At 39.8% G+C, this 19,492-nt stretch overlaps 1 long non-coding RNA gene across 4 annotated transcripts in view; it reads left to right on the top strand.

Annotated features, from left to right (window-relative positions):
* LOC147917563 (uncharacterized) overlaps nucleotides 1-19,492 on the top strand; it is a 405,125-nt gene that overhangs the window by 9,370 nt on the left and 376,263 nt on the right. The window contains exon 3 of one of the 4 annotated variants that reach the window (XR_015550658.1): nucleotides 2,767-2,894. The exons of the other annotated variants lie outside the window; for them this stretch is intronic. This is a non-coding gene — a long non-coding RNA (uncharacterized LOC147917563). The remainder of the gene's footprint in view (nucleotides 1-2,766; nucleotides 2,895-19,492) is intronic. 4 annotated transcript variants of the gene reach the window in all.

Raw genomic sequence — 19,492 nt, 5'->3', positions numbered from 1 at the left:
TCTTGACTTTGGTCTTGTTGATGATTTTTTATATTTGACACCCAAAGCAAGGGCAACAAAAGCAAAAATAAACAAGTGGGGCTACATCAAACTAAAAAACTGCTGCACAGCAAAGGAAACCATCAATAAAATGAAAAGGCAACTTACTGAATGGGAGAAAATATTTGCACACTATATATCCAATAAGGGGTTAATATACAAAATATATAAAGAACTCATACAACTCAATGGAAAAAAATTTGATTAAAAATGAACAGAGAATCTGAATAGACAGTTCTCTAGAGAAGATATACTGATGGGTGACAGGTACACGATAAAGTGGTCAACATCCCTACTCATCACAGAATTGCAAATCAAAACCACAGCAAGATGTCACTGTACACCTGTTAGGAAGTCTATTATCAAAAAGACAAGAATTAACAAGCATTGGCGAGGACGTGGGGAAAAGAGAACTCTTGTGCCCTGTTTGTGGAAATGTAAATTGGTACAGTCACTATGGAAAACAATATTGGGGTTCCTCAAAAAATTAAAAATAGAACTACCATGGGATCTAGCAATCTCACTCTGGATATATATCAAAAGGAAACAGAACGATTATGTTGAAGAGATATCTGTACTCTCATGTTCATTACAGCATTATTTACAATAGCCAAGACATGGAAGCAATCTAAGTGTCCGTTGATGGATGAATGGATAAAGAAGTTGTGGAATATATATACAATGGAATATTATTCAGCCATAAAAAAGAAAGAAATCTTGCCATTTGCAACAACATAGATGAAACTGGAGGGCATTATGCTAAGTGAAATAAGCCAGACAAAGACAAATTCTACATGGTATCACTTATATATGGAATCTAAAAATTAAAAAAAAAGGTCAAACTCAGAAATAGAGAGAAGAAAAGTGGTTGCTTTGGGCAGGAGGGTGGGGCAAATAGGGAGAGGTTGGTAAAAGCGTACAAACTTTCAGTTATAAGACGAATAAGTTCTGAGGATCTAATGTAACATGGTGACTATAGTTGATGACACTATTGTATAATTGAAATTTGCTAAAAGAATACAACTTAAATGTTCTCATAAAAAAAGGGTAAATATGTGAGGTGATGGATGTGTTAATTAACTCGATGGAGGGAATCCTTTCACATCTATATTTGTTCATCAAATCATCAGGTTATGCACTTTAAATATCTTACAATTTTGTCAATTATAACTCAGAAATCTGGAAAAAAAACAGCTACCATGTGATTCTAACGTGTTCCCAAGTTGAGGACTACCATTTATAATAGCTGGAATTTCTTAACTTAGGCAATTAATGTAAAGGTGTTTTCAAATAGTGGTTTTTCAAGAGGAATTATGCTAAACACTCTTAATTGGCTTCTTTATGTTATTAAGTGGCTCTCCAAAATAATGGGAACATTTTTAGCATGATGCTTATATAACTTCAGCAGCAGCAGTTACATAATTTTCCAAGTACCTAATGATTCTACTATGATAGCTAACTGGATGTTTCTTGAGTTTTAGAACAAGTTGGGTTACAAAGACAATCATTTCTATTTTTTACTGGAGTTTGATTCATATTCTTTCTGGACCAATGTGACCTTAGAATTAAGCGCTAAGCATGGCATGGTCCATTTGACAGGATCTACATATTTTATCTTCATTAATTCTCCCAATTATGAACAGCCTGGCTAGGACTCCTCCTTGAATCCTAAATGAAGCACTCACTATGTTCTTGCCCTTCCATTTGTGCTCTTGTCATAGTGTAGCTTATTACCAAAAATAAAACTCACCTACCTTTAAAGAGAGGTGAAGTGGATATGTGAGTGGAAGGAGATGGGGTTTTTATTCTAAGAAAAGTGTATCGTGCCATCTGTGGGCAGACATAGCTGAAGGATGGACTATTACTTGAAGCATTTTTTCATAACCTCAGGATAACCAGATTTGTATTTTCCCAATGACATTGGGGTCAAAGGTCCACTAATTAGATATATACAGAGTGTTAATACAGATGAACTATTCACTCTCATTTTGGAATGTTTCCACCACAAAACATAAATGTATAGTCAAAGAGGCATCTTCCAAATTTCTTAGTCTTAACATATAAAAATATTCAAAGTAACCACTTTCTGTCTATATTTTCTTCTTCCTGGGAAGGAAGCTATACAGTCATGAGAACAGTGAACAGGCATTATCTTCTAAAGAAGCCCCAGACTACAGGGATTCAATAAATAATTCATCACTTCCCTGCCTCTATCAAAATCTCTTCACTCCAACTGCAGACTTGAAACTCTCAAGTATTCAGGTCTTGCACTTTTAATCTGCTTCTTCTTAATACCCTTCCTTCTTCTCTGAAGTCAAAATATGTCTATAGCTTATTAATTACTTCTCAAACGTGCTCTTTTTGGATAAAGTAAGTTTCAAAACTAGCAATATGCAAAGTGTTTGAAATTTTAACTGCCGTCCTTTCACTTATCCATTCATCTATTCAATAAATATAGAGCAGCCACAATGTGCCAGGCCCTTTCTAGACACTGTGTAGGTAGTGTTGTGAACAGAGGAGATGGAATTCAATCCCTGCACTCCTGGAGTAGAGGGGAGAGAGTGTCCTGGGTCAAGGCTGACACCAGTCTCAGAAAATGATGCAAAGATGTGTCAAAAGTTTCAAAATAAAATGACACTAAAAAAACAAACTAACAAAAAACAAAACGTTGGAGTGACATCAGCATAATGGTGGAGTGAGTTGTTCCCTTTGTCTCTCCCTCCTAAGTTACAACTAGATGGATAGCCATTAACCTGCAGAGGATTCCCTGCACAGCACAACAGGACGTCTGAGAGATCCGTGCAGCTGTGCATCTGAAGGTGGGTAGACTGGATCCTCAGGAGAAGTGGAACTAGGTGAGTGCAACCCTCCCCCTCCCTGACAGTAGTGAGCCAGGTCATGAATCATCACACAGTGGCCTGCTTGACTGTAAGAGGAGGTGGGGGTAGCCTGGCCAGCGTGAACACATTTGGAGTTGTAGTCTGGCCCACAGGAGTGCCCATTGTGCTGCAATGGCCCTGCTGGTGAGAATGCTCTATAACAAGTGGTGGTGGCTCAGCCCCTGTGAAGGTGCCCACCCTTGAGTGCAGCACAGGGAAGAAGGTGTCCCTCACCCCTGTAAAGCACAGCAGCCCACAAATCCCACTGAGTGGCAGCTCGCCCTTGTGTGGGTGCCCCTCCCACCTAGTGTGCAGCAGCTCAGCTGGTCTCCTGCTGAGCACAGGGGGCCCACCTTCCTCCCAGCACAGAGGCCCTGCCCACGTGAGAGCAACCTGCAGAGTGGCTGTGGCCAGCCCCTGCAAATGCAGAGCAGCCTTACCTGCACAACTTCAGATGGGGTGGGATCAGAAAATATAGCTCCTGCTCCCACCCAGTGGTGGCAGGTGGAATTTGTGACCTGATACTACCACAAATGCACTGGCAAAGGATCAATTCATCAAACACCATGAAGAACTACACCAACATTTCAGAGCAGGAGAAAAATGACAAGTCTCCAGAAACCAATCCCAAACTCACAGAAATTTGCAATCTAAATCACAGAGAATTCAACATAGTTATCATAAAGAAACTTGATGAGTTACAAGAAAACTGATAAAGACAGTTCAATGAGCTCAGGAATAAAATTAATGACAGAAGGAATACTTCATCAAGGATATGGAAGCTCTAAAACACACACACACACACACACACACGCACACACACACACACAAAACCAAGCAGAAATTCTAGATATGAAGAACACAATGAGATAAAAAATAATCTAAAAACAATAAAAAATAGAGGTGACATTATGGAGGACAGAATTGGTGATTTAGAGGATAGAAATATAAAAATACTTCAGGTGGAGGAGGAGAGAGAACTAAGAGTTTTAAAAAATGAAGAAATGATTTGAGAAATATCCAACTCAATTAGGAAAAGCAACATAAGGATTATAGGTATTCCAGAGGGAGAAGAGAAGGAGAAAGGAGCAGAGAACTTGTTCAAAGAAATAATAGCTGAAAACTTCCCAAACCTGGGGAAGTAACTGGACTTACAAGTACATGAAGCCACTGGAACTCCTAAGTACATCAATGCAAAAAGACCTTCTCCAAGGCATATAATATTAAAAATGACAAAAGTCTATGACAAAGAAAAAATATTAAGGGTAGAAATGCAGAAGAAAATAATCTCCAAAGGAATCCTTATCAGGCTTTCAATGGATTTCTCAGCAGAAACCTTACAGGCTAGGAGAGAATGGAATGATATATTCAAAATACTGAAAGACAAAAATTTTCAGCCAAGGATACTCTACCCAGCAAAACTATCCTTCAGATATGATGGATAAATAAAAGTTTTCCCAGATAAACAGAAGCTGAGCAAGTTCATCACCACTATACCTCCCTTAGAAGAAATGATGAAGGAAGCCTTCCTACCTGACAAAAAAAAAGGCAAAGATTTACAAAGCTTTGAGCGAGAAGATAAATAGACAGACAAAATCAGAAAATTGCAGCTGTCTATCAGAACAGGTTAGCAAACACTTAATTATAACATAAAAGATAAAGTTAAGGAAAGTATCAAAAATAATTAAAAATACTTCAATTTAGTTACAAACTCACAACACAAAAAAGAATAATTTGTGACAACAGTAACTCAGAAGGGGAAGAAGAGAGGGATGGAACCTACTTAGGCTAATGGAGATAAGAGGCTGTCAGAAAATGGACTATCTCATCTACGAGATCTCTTATACAATTCTCACAGTAATCACTAAACAAAAAATCAGAGCACAGCCACAATTCATAAGTAAAGAGAAAATCACCACAGAAAACCACCAAACTAAAATGGTGGTCAGAAATATGAGGGAAGAGAAACAATGGAAATATAGAACAACCAGAAAACAAGAGATAAAATGGCAGTATTAAGCCCTCATATATCAATATTCACTCTAAATGTAAATGGATTGAATTCTCCAATCAAAAGACACAGAGTAGTTGGATGGATTAAAAAACAAGACCCAACAACACACTGCCTTCATGAAACACATTTTAGCTCTGGAGACAAACATAGGCTCAGAGTAAAGGGATGGAAAATGATACTTCAAGCAAATGGCAAGCAGAGGGAGGCAGGTGTTGCCATACTTATATCAGACAAAGCAGACTTCAAGTTAAAAAAGACAATGAGAGACAAAGAGGGGCAGTATGTAATGATAAAAGGGACACTCCACCAAGAGGACATAACACTTATAAATATATATGCACCTAATATAGGAGCACCAAAGTATATAAGCAACTACTAATCGACCTAAACGGAGAAATTGACAGTAGCACAATAATAGTAGGGGACCTCAATGCCCCAGTTTCATCAATGGTTAGATCAGCCAGACAGAAAGTCAACAAGGAAACAGCAGCCTTAAATGAAACGCTAGATTAGATGGACTTAACAGACATGTATAGAACATTCCACCCCAAAACAGCAGAATATACATTCTTCTCAAGTGTATATGGAACATTCTCAAAGATAGACCATAGGTTGGGAAACAAGGCAAGCCCCAATACATTTAAGAACATTGAAATCATATCAAAAATCGTTTCCAAACACAGTGCTATGAAACTAGAAATCAACTATAAGAAAAAATCTGGGAAAATTACAAATATGTGGAGACTAAACAACATGCTACTGAACAACCATTGGATCAATGAAGAAATCAAAGGAGAAATCAAAAAATACCTGGAGACAAATGAAAATGAAAATACAGCATACCAACTTTTATGGAATGCAGCAAAAGTGGTTCTAAGAGGGAAATTTATAGCAATATAGGCCCACCTCAGCAAACAAGAAAAATCTCAAATAAATAATCTTAAACTACACCGTACAGAACTAGAAAAGGAAAAACAAAGCCCAAAGTCAGCAGAAGGAGGGAAATAATAAAAATTAGAGCAGAAATAAATGAAATAGAGGCTAAAAAAAAGCAGAAAGTCTCAATGAAGCTAAGAGATGGTTCTTTGAGAAGATAAACAAAATTGACAAACTCTTAGCCAGACTCACCAAGAAAAAAAGAGAGAAGGCATAAATAAATAAAATTAGAAATGAAAAAGGAGAAATTGCAATGGATACCACAGAAATACAAACGATTATAAGACAATACTATGAGAAACTATATGCCAACAAATTGGATAACCTAGAAGAAATGGATAAATTCTTAGACTCATACAACCTCTCAAAACTGAATCAAGAAGAAATGGAGAATCTGAACAGACCAATCACAAGTAAAGAGATTGAAAGAGTAATCAAAAACCTCCCCCAAAACAAAACTCCAGGACCCGATGGCTTCTCTGGAGAATTTTACCAAACATTCAGAGAAGATTTAATACCTATCCTTCTCAAACTATTCCAAAAAATTGAAGTGGATGGACCACTTCCTAACTCATTCTATGAGGTCAACATTACCTTGATACCAAAACCAGACAAGGCCAACACAAAGAAGGAAAATTACAGGCCAATATTGATGATGAACATAGATGCAAAAATCCTCAACAAAATATTGGCAAACTGAATACAGCAACACATTAAAAGGATCATGCACCAGGATCAAGTGGGATTTATACCAGGGATGCAGGGGTGGTTCAACATCTGCAAACCAATCAATGTGATACACCACATTAAAAAAATAAGGAATAAAAATCACATGATCATCTCAATAGATGCAGAGAAAACATTTGACAAGCTCCAACATCCATTTATGATAAAAACTCTCAATAAAATGGGTGTATAAGGAAAGTACCTCAACATAATAAAGGCCATATACGACAAACCACAGCCAACATCATACTTAACAGTGAAAAACTGAAAGCCATCCCTCTGAGAACAGGAACAAGACAAGAGTGCCCACTCTCGCCACTCCTATTCAACATAGTACTGGAGGTTTAGGCCAGAGCAATTAGGCAAGAAAAAGAAATAAAAGGTATCCAACATGGAAAAGAAAGAAGTGAAATTCTTGCTGTTTGCAGATGACATGATTCTTTATATAGAAAAGCCTAAAGAATCCACTGGAAAACTATTGGAAATAATCAACAACTACAGCAAAATTGCAGGATACAAAGTCAACTTATAAAAATCATTTGCATTTCTATACACTAATAATGAACTAGGAGAAAGAGAAGTCAAGAATACAATCCCATTTACAATCTCAACAGAAAGAATAAAATATCTAGGAATAAATTTAACCAAAGAGGTGAAAGACCTATACATTGAAAACTATCAGACATTACTGAAAGAAATTGAAGAAGACATAAAGAAACAGAAAGATATTCCATGCTCATGGATTGGAAGAATAAACATAGTCAAAATGTCCATATTACCTAAAGCAATCTACGGATTCAATGCAATCCCAATCAGAATCCCAATGACATTCTTCACGGAAATAGAACAAAGAATCCTAAAATTTGTATGGAACAACAAAAGACCCCAAATAGCGAAAGCAATCCTGAGAAAAAAGAACAAAGCTAAAAGTGCCACAATCCCTGACTTCAAAATATACTACAAAGCTACAGTAACAAAAACAGCGTGGTGCTGGCGCAAAAACAGACACACAGATCAATGAAACAGAACTGAAAGTCCAGAAATAAAAACACAAATCTGTGGACAGCTAATCTTTGACAAAGGAGCGAAGAACATGCAACTGAGATAGGAAAGTCTCTTCGATAAGTGGTATTGGGGAAACTGGACAGCAAAAGAAAGAAAGTAAACTATTATCTTACACCATACACAAAAATTAACTCAAAATGGATTAAAGACTTGAAGGTAAGACCTGAAACCATGAAACTCCTATAAGAAAATATAGGTAGCGCTGTCTTTGACATCAGTCTTAGCAGGGTCTTTTTGAATACCATGTCTACTCAGGCAAGGGAAACAAAAGAAAAAATAAACAAATGGGAATACATCAGACTAAAAAGTCTCTGCAAGGCAAAGGAAACCATCAACAAAATGAAAAGACAACCCACCAACTAGGAGAAAATATTTGCAAATCATATATCCGACAAGGGGTTAATCACCAAAATATATCAAGAATGCATAGAACTCAACAACAAAAAAACAAACAACCCTATCAAAAAACGGGCAGAGGATATGAACAGACATTTCTCCAAAAAAGATATACAGATGGCCAACAGGCACATGAAAAGATGTTCAACTTCACTAATTATTAGGGCAATGTAAATCAAAACTACAATGAGATATCACTTTATATGTGTCAGAATGGCTGTAATTAACAATTCAAGAAATAGCAAATATTGGAGAGGATGTGGAGAAAAGGGAACTCTCATGCTCTCCTGGTGGGGTTGCAAACTGGTGCAGCCACTGTGGAAAACAGTATGGAGATTTCTCAAAAAACTAAAAGTGGAAATACCATATGATTCAGCTATCCTACTATGGGGTATTTATCCAAAGAACATGAAATCAACAATTCAAAGTGGTTTATGCACCCCTAAGTTCATTGCAGCATTATTCACAATAGCCAAGATGTGGAAGCAACCAAAATGCCCATCAACTGATGAATTGATAAAGAAGATGTGGTATATATACATAATGGAATACTGCTCAGCCATAAAAAAGACAAAACCGTCCCATTTGCAACAACATGGGTGGACCTTGAGGGTATTATGTTAAGAAAAATAAGACAGATAGAGACAGCCAAACGCCATATGATTTCACTCATATGTGGAAGATAAACAAACACATGGATAAAGAGAACAGATTAGTGGTTACCAGAGGGGAAGGGGATGGGTGAAAGGGGTAAAGGGGCATATATATATGGTGACGGATAAAAATTAGGTTATTAGTAGTGAGCATGATGCAGTCTATACAGAAGCTGGTATTACAATAATATACACCTGAAATTACACAATGTTATAAAACAATATGACCTTCAATAAAATAATTGAAAAAACCCAAGAAACAAAAACAAATAAACCCTTGACCCAGAAATCTTAAGAAATATATTCTAAGGAAATAATTATGTGCCAAAATGCAAATATACAAAGATCTTCATTGTATTTTAGCCCAACATTGAAAACAAGGACTGGTTAAATAAATTGAGAACCAGTTGAATAAATTATAGCGCGCCATGTAATAGACTACTCTGAAGCCATTGAAAAGGATGCTGCTGGAAGGAAATGTTTCTAAATACACAGATGCTTACAACATATTGTTAAGTGAAAGTTGCTGGTTTCAAAATTGTGTGATATGATTCCTCTAAAACAGTGGTTTCTCAACTGGGGCCCATTTTGCCTCTCAGGGAACATTTGTCAATATGTAGAGATACTTTTGGCTGTCCCACTGGGGTGGTGCTACTAGCTTCTAGTGAGTAGGGGCCAAGGATCGTGCTGAACATGCTACAATGCCTAGGACAGTCCCCCACAACAAAGAATTATTTGATCCAAAATGTCAGTAGTGCTGAAGTTGAGGAACCCTGCTCTCAGTTATATACAGCATTGAAAGGACAAATATCTTTTGGATAAATAGGGTCGTGGATCTTTTTTTTTTTTTTTTGTGTGAGGATGATTAGCTCTGAGCTAACATCTATTGCCAATCCTCCTCTTTTTGCTGAGGAAGATTGGCCTTGAGTTAACATCTGTACCCATCTTCCTCTACTTTATGTGTGGGTCGCCTGCCACAAAATGGCTTGATAAGTGATGCGTAGGTCTGCGCCTGGGATCCGAACTCGCAAACCCCCGGCCACTGAAGTGGAGTGCATGAACTTAACCACTAAGCCACTGGGCTGGCCCCTCATGGATGTTTTTAGTGTCATTTTTCTTAGGGTGTTAATCAGGTTTTGTTTTAAATGAGGAAGTGTTGACTTTGTATTTAGAAACACAAAAAGAGGGGCCGGCCTGGTGGCGCAAGTGGTTAAGTGCGCCGCTCTGCTGCTGGCGGCCCGTGTTTGCTGGTTCGGATCTCGGGCGCGCACTGATGCACTGCTCGTCAAGCCATGCTGTGGTGGTGTCCCATACGAAGTGGAGGAAGATGGGCACGGATGTTAGCCCAGGGCCAGTCTTCCTCAGCAAGAAAAGAGGAGGATTGGCAGATGTTAGCACAGGGCTGATCTTCCTCACACACACACACAAAAACAACCCACAAAAGAAACTACTAAATGTGGTGCTAAACTTTGGACCCATTATCTCAGCCTGGGAATGTTTTTTTTTTTAAAAAGGTCAATCATTTTTGTCTTTTCCTACTGCTCTCTTGGCCTGTGCACACCTGAGTGCCTGTATCTGAGGTGTCTCTATTCTGATGGACCTGGATTCTCTCTGGTCCTGGTTTACTCCTCTAACATGGGTGACGTACGTGCTTGTTTAATAATGAGCTATATCCATCCAGGGAATCATCTGTTCCGTGTTTGAATAGCATGTTCTTAGACGTCCATGTGTTCTATTCTAAGGAAGTCAGAGGACCCTACCATCCCTCAGCACGGTTCCTAGGAAGATAAGTGTGCACAGTGAATGCCTCAACTACTGAGCACTGTACTCTCGCAGGTCCAATGAGGCTCATCTCCAGAAAAGCTGGGGTGTAGTTAATTGTCTCATTTTTTTGGTTGAAATATTGTGGTTTACAAGGGTCTAAGTAGGTTTGCTAATTTAGCCACTTCCTCTTTTCAAGGCCACCATGGAAATAAAGATTAGCCATAAAATACGTTTAATGAGCCCCCGAATTTTATCTGAAGGGAACCTGGGGCCAGTGGCATTATGCTGGTCTGTGGAAGGCTATAGTGGCGTCTGCAGAAACCTTCTCAAGTGACCGCCTAGGATTGCTATTACTTTACACGTGCATGTTTTATTAATCAGGGAATTAATCGTCTCCATTATCTTTGATTAAAAGTTACATTACCTAAGCAGGACAAGCATCGCCAAGTGGGCAAGGCAGATCATGTTTTCCCTTTCACTGGACTCATCATTTTTCTAACTAAAGCCTGCAAGCTTGTGTTAGAAAATCTTCTTGAAATTAATTTACTGTCATTCTTACAACATATTCATGCATTGGGGCCGGTGAATGTGTGTGCACTCCATTTGATTATGTCAGATATCCTCCCCTCCAAATAAAGGCTATGATTAATTCATTAATGGATGGTTTGTTTCCATGGGTAAGTACCAGTTTATGACGATTCCATCAACACTTGCACCACATTAATTTATTTCTCATTTAATCAGTGTTTAAATTGAACTGGGATCTGGCAGAACAAAACATGCGTTTTTACATAATTATAGTGGAGCAAGTGGAACTAGTCATAGGACTTTAGCATTGGAAACCTCACTGCAGAAGCACAGATGGGTTAGGAGATGTTGATAAAAAAATATATCCAGGCATAAATCCTGTTTAAGCACTCTGTATTAAACTCCCAATGGCTGCATGACAATTAACTTTGCATTAATTACCTTAAATTTTCTTATGCTGTATATGGCTCTGAGTAGGAATCCTACAGACTGAGCAGACTGGAGGCACTTCTTGTCATGCTCCGTTAACTTAAGTCGGTAGCTTCTTCAGAAAGGCATTTCTTCCCAGACTTGTCCAGGTGGTAAGTTCACCATTTAGTAGCTGTCCCTCTGTGCTTCTCTATTTTCCAAGCCAGTGTTGTTGAAGTATGGGTTTGCCTTGAGGGAAGATGAGCTACTCTGGAAAATTGATTTTAGATTGAGGCTTGTCTAGAGACTCTCTAGATTATGAATTGCACTTGCTGGTTTTGTGTCCTCAAAACTGCTAAGAGAGGCTGAACAAAGAATATTTTTCAGGTGAGGGACTTCCTGACACGTAGTCATTTGTTAACTGCCTAAGTTTTTGCCTTAGAATCTCCATCTCCATCACTTCTTCCTACCTCTGCCCCTTCCCCCCTTCCTCAATAAGTTTCTTTTTCCATGCTGTCACTCCATTTCCCTCCTTCCTTTCCCAGTGAATCACTATTCTGAAGTGGATGTATCTTTCCAGGCATGTCTTTATAATTTCACTTCATTAGTGTATATCCACAAATAATATATTATTTTACATGTATTTAAACTTTTAAAAAGTGGTCTCATAAAGTATCCTATTATATATTTTTTCACTAAACATTTTTTTAGTAAGGTCCATGCTGTGCACGCATGTAGCTCTAGGTCATTCATTTAAATGACGTACAATATTCCATCATGGGAATGTACTACAATTTGTTACCCATTACCCTAGTGAGGGACATTTAAGCAAATGTTTAATATTTCTCTATTACAAACAGCCAATTAGTAAAGATCCTTTTATATATCATCCTTCTGGGATTTGAATTTGAGACCATTTGACTGTAAAGCCTGTGCTCTCCTCACTATATCGAATTGACTCTCAACTGATATACTTCTATTATAATGCAGTTTGATTTGGTAGAACACAGGAGCTCAACATTAAAACTTGGTAATACCACTTCATCTCTAGATGGGAATCACTTTACTAATTTTATCAGACATGAAGAGTGGATTTACTGTCTAAAGCTAAGATGTAGAATACAGTAGCCACTAGGCACATGTGGGTACTGAGCACTCGAAATCTGGCTAGTCCAAAGTACCATGTACTATAAGTATAAAATACATACCAGATTTTGATGGAAAACAAAACATAAAATATCTCATTAACATTTCTTTTGGCATTGCAATGATAATATTTTGGAAATATTGGGTTAAATAAAACATATCATTAAAATCAATTTCATCCAGGGGTCTGGTCCATGGCCTAGTGGTTAAAATCAGCGCGCTCCGCTTCAGCAGCCCAGGTTCAGTTCCCCGACGCGGACATACACCGCTGGTGGCAACTCACTTACAAAATAGAGGAGGATTGGTAACAGATGTTAGTTAGCTCAGGGCAAGTCTTCCTCAGCAAAAAAAAAAAAAATTAATTTCATCGATTTCTTTTTAGTTTGTTAATGTGGCCTCTAGAAAACCTAGTTACATACATGGTGATTGGACAGGGCTGGTAAGGAAGGGACTAATTAGGCTGAAGTGATGGAGTCTGTACCTCTGGGTGACAGGTGGGGGCAGCAGAGAGTTGCTAGAATCAAGATGCTGGGTAGGGTAGCTCCATGTAAAGGTGCTGTGCTGCCAAGCTGAGAGGCTCAGACAGGCAGAATGTCAGCAAAGGGGCTTAATGGGGCTGCAGTTAGTAAGGATCCAGGAATTAGATCCTGGGTCCTGTTTGAGAGGGATTGGAGTCGGGGCAATCCAGAGGAGAGAGGGCTGCTTAAAAAATGAAAGCTCTAGTACAGCTCAGCTTTGAAGTCACACAATTCTGTTTGAATCCTGACTCTGTGAACTCAGTCCAGTTATTTGACTTCTAAAAGTCTCAGTTTTCACATGTGTACATTGGAGATGATTGTACTTCTTTATGTCAGTTGATGCATATAAAGAGCTTATCACATATATTGAATGTTTGCTATTATTATCATATTTTAATGAGTCACCAAGAAAGCATAAGAAGTGGTCTCTTTCCTTTTGAAGTAGCAGACCCAGGCTGCAGGTCTTACCACATGCAGGTTTGAAGTGACCCATATAAAGCTCAACATAAACTTCTCTCAGCTGAGAAGTGATACATTGGAATTTTTACTGTCTTATCTCTTCCCAAGCAAGAACCTTAAATTGGTTTCTTATTCTGGCTCTGAGCTGGGGTAATGCATGCATTTGTTCATCACAGAAGTTTCCTAGTCCCGTGTTAAGCAAGCATTATGGATGCAGGGATGATTTTAATGTGGTTAAAATGCTTACAGTTAAGTGAAAAAGATACATGGGTTGTCACCTAGCTGTGATACAATGTGATGGGAACCAAAGTTGAGTTATGAGAAAGTTGCTAATTTCATGAAGAGGGTGGGGAGGGCTTCAGTGGTGGTGCTGAAAAGTAGAGGACATTATTGAACTACTTGTCATTCTGTCCTCTAAATTCCCCAGTGTCCTGAGGTCCGATGTCCTTCATGTCTACCAATGATCTCCCTCACCTACCAGCAAAGTGCCACCCTGGAGCGCATCACCAATAGAAACTGCTCTGTTTTCTAAGATCTGAGCTCTGATTTTCCTTTCAGTACTGACCAACCTCTCCCACCCTCCTAACTCTATACAGAAAGCTTTTATTGAGCACTTTATATGTGCAAAGATGGATGTTTCTTCATAGACATGGGTTTTGACTTTCTTACATTTCTTCTTATTGCATTTATTGCCTCTAGTAGAGACCTCAGGAGACTTCTCTTTGCTCTCTGAGACAGTAGACACAGCTCTGTCCAGAACTCTTCCTTAGATCATTTTCCCTTTCCATAGAATTCCAGATGTTGCTCTCTAGGATTGTTTTCTTTGTGAAATATTTTCCATTTAAATATGTAATTCAAAACTAATGATCTAGCATCTGCTTATACTAGGAGTATTTGATTCTGAGGGATTATTTTGGATTTCAGTTAGATTATTGATGGAACATTGGGCGTTCTGAAGAAGGCTTTCCAATATGGCTTCAGTTTATAAACCATTAAGTTGATACTGTTCTTTAATGTGGTGGTCTTTAAAGTGGGATGTGATGATTCTGGGGCTTTGCAAGACAATTCAAAGGGGTTCAGAAAGAAAGCATTAAAGCTTTTATTTATATTTACCTTTTAATCACCCTTTTGTAATGTATACATTTTTTGTGTATGCTTTATAATTACAAAATGTGAGTACAGCAATACAAGTATGTAATAAACACACACATATATATATTTCTGAGAGTGAGCAAAACTTTTTAGTGATGGGGTACAATCAAAGAAGTCTGTAGACAATTGCGTTAACGTATTATTCAGGATTTTTATGGTTTCTATTAATAGAAATCCAACTCATGCTAGCTTATGGAGAGAGGGCACTTATAGGTGCTCTGAACTGAAGACCAGGTGTGCAGTTAGCCTCAGGTATGTGGGGACCCTGTGCGCAATGATGTTGGGGTGCCCTCACTCTGTCTCTCAACTCTTTGTTTTGGGCAAGATGGCAAATGGAGGCCTGAACTCACACTCTTCCAGGTAACAGCCAGGGGTAAGAGACTCTTCTGAGGTAGCAGAAAAGTCCCAGGGGAGTCTGATTGGTCTGATTGGGGCCCATGCCAATATCTGAACCAATCACTGAGGTCAGTGGGAATGGAATATTCTGGCCACCTGGATTAGATCAAGTTCTTGGGGAAAGGTGGTGATGAGGATTAACTCCATGGGGACGATATGGCAAAGATTTCCCCCAGGAAAGAGAAAGGGGACAGAGGGAAGTGGGCAGAGAGGACATGAAGCAGCCTAGATGAGAGTCCCTGTCCCAGGGACTGATTACCCTGGGACAGGTCAGGATGAAGTATACCATCCAAAGATGTTAAGGTCTGTAATCCAATGAGTAACTTTTCCTAAAATTGTAAGTGGGTATGAGAAACTGAAGTAAGCTGTTTGGCTCATTCTTAGGCCGAGGACAGTTTTATGTTAAATGTGCATAAAGGTGATACCAGCAAGTGTAGGTGAACACGGTTTCTGATACCCACAAATTACCAAAAGGCCGAGTTATAATTTTTCTCTCTTTAGAACTGCCAGTGCATTTTCTCTGAGTGTATCTTATGGTGTTCATTAAATTTAGGCTTTGGGGTCAGAGTGGCCTTGCTTTTCATCTTGACTCTGCTTCACACTAGCTATGTATATGCTGACCAGTTTACCAGAATCTCTGAATCTCACTGATGTCATCTGTAGCTCCCTGGCAGGGTTGTTGCAATGCTGAAATGAGAAAACCAAGCATAGTTCCTAATACTTAATAAATAGGAGCTATTATATTGATGCTGCTGATGCTGTTGTTTTCCTCTTCAACCATATAGTTAAGGATATAGGGCTGATTTATCTTTGGAAACCCCACTGAGTCCCCATAGAGCCCGGCATGTAGTAGATGTTCAATAAATACTTGTGGAATGATGGAGGAGGGAATGAACGTAGCTTATTTTGTTTCAAATCATTCCCCAGGGGCTCTATTATGAAATGCTGCTCAGACTTTCAGCTCTACCAAAGGACAAATTCTTCTTTGATCAAGGTTATTTCATAGTGCTTTCCCTCTAGCCTTCTGAGATGTGGACCAACATTATTGCAGGGAAATTTTTCAGCACACTGGGATTTCAGCACTGGCTTTGTGCTGAAGTGTAGAATTTTTCATGGCTTATTCTATGACTCTGTAAAATATTTTGATGTGTTTTTCCAAACTGACTACAAAAGACCCGAATGGGCTGTTCTCACTGACCTCTCCCTGAAGACCCTTCCCCACTGTGGAAGGGATGAGAATGCTGACATGGTCTGGGATTGTCTGGCCTGTTTGAAAGAGTAATTTGGGGATGAGGATTATGGGTTTTCTAGGGCCAACTGTGGACTACTCCTGTGACCCTCGGTATGGAGGAAGTTGCTGTGGAAAACAGTTATTTAAAAAGACAAGCTGTTCTTTTGGGAAGTCGTGGTCAAGAATAAAGTGGTATACATTTGCCCCTGTGCTGCTGAGGGACTTATTTTTGATAGCCCTTATTTTGCCCAAGAATCTGGTATACCAGAGCTTTTGCCCACAGGAAACAAAGTGGTAACCTTCCCAAAATGCTAGCAGAACTGCCAGCCTCAGAGGGGTATTATGGTGTCACCAGGGCTCTCATCTCAAACTCCCAACTGCCTGCTTATTGAAGATAGAGCAATGATACTGGAAGGGCTGGATAACTGCCAAAGAACACTCCTGTCACCTTGGTTTTGAGAGTAAAACAGACAAATGAAGTTGGTGATTTCAGGGCTAATTACTGACTCCAACCAAAGTCACTTCTAGCTTTTTGTTTAAAGATCAGAAAGGTTCTACTGGGGACAGTGAAGGTCCCTGACACAGTCCTTGTAGATGCAGTCCCTGGGTCCAGGCAGTGAGCAAGATGGAAAAGACTGAATAAATGAAAAAGTGAAGCTGATGTAACAGTATTCAAAAGTACAATTCAGGGTTGACGTCACCAAAATGCTGGTGTGGGAGACCCCAGACTCCTTCTCCCAAAGGTCAATGATTAGACAGCTATCCGTGAACAAAAACAGCTCTGGGAAATTTTGGAATCCACTTAAGAAACTTTAGCAACACAGTGGGACAAAAAAACCTGAGAATAACTGCGCTAATAGGGAAAGAAGACAGCTTCATTTTGCCCACACCATCCCATCTCCCAAGCCACCATTGCTCATTGTTGAGTCAATTCCTAGCTAGAAAGAGTTCTCCTTGCCAGGAAAGGAAGAGCGAGGTGAGTGACCCTCTTCCCCAGCCTTTTGGGGAGCTGTGTGAAGGTCCCATGTCGGTTTCACCCCAATCAGACAAGCAAAGCTGAGCCGTATAGAGACAGCTAGGAAAAAGGAAGAAAATCCAGGTCTGCCAGTAGCAGCCGCACAGAAGGAGCAGATCATGGTTCCCAGAGACCTGCTCCCTAGACAAACCTGGCAGCTTTCACCACTAAAAAATCCAGCAACCAGCACAGCCGCCACGGACGCCTGTAGATTTCACTGGCCTTCACCCCACAGGTATTCACATTTACTGATGCCAGCCGCTTGAGTCCGTCTCTGCTCCCAAGCCCTCCCCTCACCCCTGCCCAGAAACTGCACTAGCAGCCAGCCCAGGCCTCTGCAGCTGTGGAGTGCAAGACACCAGCCTAGACTCCCAGGGCTGACCACTACTGCTGTACACACACTCAGGGCTAGCCCCTTCAGCTGTGCATTTGCACACCACTGGCCTGACACCCATCACTGGCCTCCACTGTGGTGCGCATGCCAGGGAGACTGTGAAGCCATGGCAGAGCACACCAACAGCCAGGGCCCCCACAGCTGCTTGCGGGCCCAGATAAGTCCCTGTCTTCTGTCACTGGCTTGCACCACTGCAGCTAGCCCCTCCAACTGTACACCTGCATTCCCCTGGGTCAACCACCATAACTGGCCTCCAATGTCACGCACCTGTGGCGAGACCCAGGAGCCAAAGTAGTGCATACTGACAGTCAGGGCACCTGCAGCTGCCAGTGTACCCCCCAGTTGGCCCCAGCACTTGCTGCCTGTCCTGAGCCCTATACCACTATGTGTAGGTCTGCAACTGGTCCTGTCACTACACAGGAACCTGCAGCTAGCCCCTGCAGCTGAGTGTGTGCAAACTACCAGCTCTGGCCACCACTGCTTCCTAACCTGGTCCCTAGTTTCTGGACCTGAAGATGCCATTGAGGTCTGCAATAGCTTTTGCAGCCACTGTGAAGCTCTGCAGTGGTTGCCAAACCATGCAGTATTGATGCTGTGGACCCCAGCAGCCTGAGCTAAAGAGATATCATGCTCCCTTGGACCCATTGCTGCCACATGTCCTCATATTTGGTACCCTGCACCACTAGACCTAGGGTCACAGCATGTTCCAGCATACCACAACCTGTGGGTGAAAGTCTCCCCTTACCAAAGCTAGTCCATAAAATCTAGAAGAGGTGACTCCTTCTTCAAATGCACAGATACCTTTGCAAGGCTACAGGAATTATGAAAATCAGGGAAACACAACTCCATCAAAGGAACACAGTAAGCCTCCAGTAACTGGCCCCCAAAAAATGGAGATCCAGGAATCTCTCAACAAAGAATTTAAAATAATTGTTCTAAAGATGCTCAGAGAGCTACAAGAGAACACAGATAGACAATGTAATGATATCAGGAAAACAATACAAGAACACAATGAGAAGTTCAGCAAAGAGATAGAAAAGCTAAAAAAGAACCAAACAAATTTTGGAGCTGAAGAATGTAATAACCCAATTGAAAATTCAGTAGAAAGCTTCAACAGCAGATTTGACCAAGCAGGAAAGAATGAGCGAGCTTGAAAGCAGATCAATTGAAAATCAACAAAATGAAAAGGCAACCTACAAAATGGGAGAAAATTTTTGCAAACCATGTATAGGATAAGGGGCTAATGTCCAAAATCTATAAATAATTCATAGAACTCAATAACAAAAAACAAACAATTAAAATGGCAAGGAACTAAACAGACTTTTTCCAGAGAAGATATCTAAATTGCCAACAAGTATATGAAAAGGTGATCAGCATCACTAATCATCAGAGAAGTGCAAATCACAACTGCAATGTGAAGTGCAAATCACAACTGCAATGTGAAGTGCAAATCACAACTGCAAAGAAGAAGACTTTAATGAAATGGATATGTGATTTACCTGATACAGAGTCCAAAATAATGGTGATAAAGATGCTTACTGAGGTCAGGAGATGCATGAACAAAGTGAGAAATTCAACAGAGAAAATCCAAAAAATACCAGACAGAATCACAGAGCTAAACAATACAATAACTGAACTGAAAAATATAATAAAGGGGTTCAGTAGTAGATTAGATGAAGCAAAAGAAAGGATCAGTGAACTTGAAGACAAGGCAGAGGAATTCATCAATCAAAGCAGCAAAAAGAAAAAAGAATGGCTGGATTTCATCGTTTC

Source organism: Ceratotherium simum, chromosome 3 (assembly GCF_057802395.1).
Source record: "Ceratotherium simum simum isolate JZ-2026a chromosome 3, ASM5780239v1, whole genome shotgun sequence".
Taxonomy (NCBI): Eukaryota; Metazoa; Chordata; class Mammalia; order Perissodactyla; family Rhinocerotidae; genus Ceratotherium; species Ceratotherium simum.
This window is presented reverse-complemented; position numbering and strand designations above follow the sequence as displayed.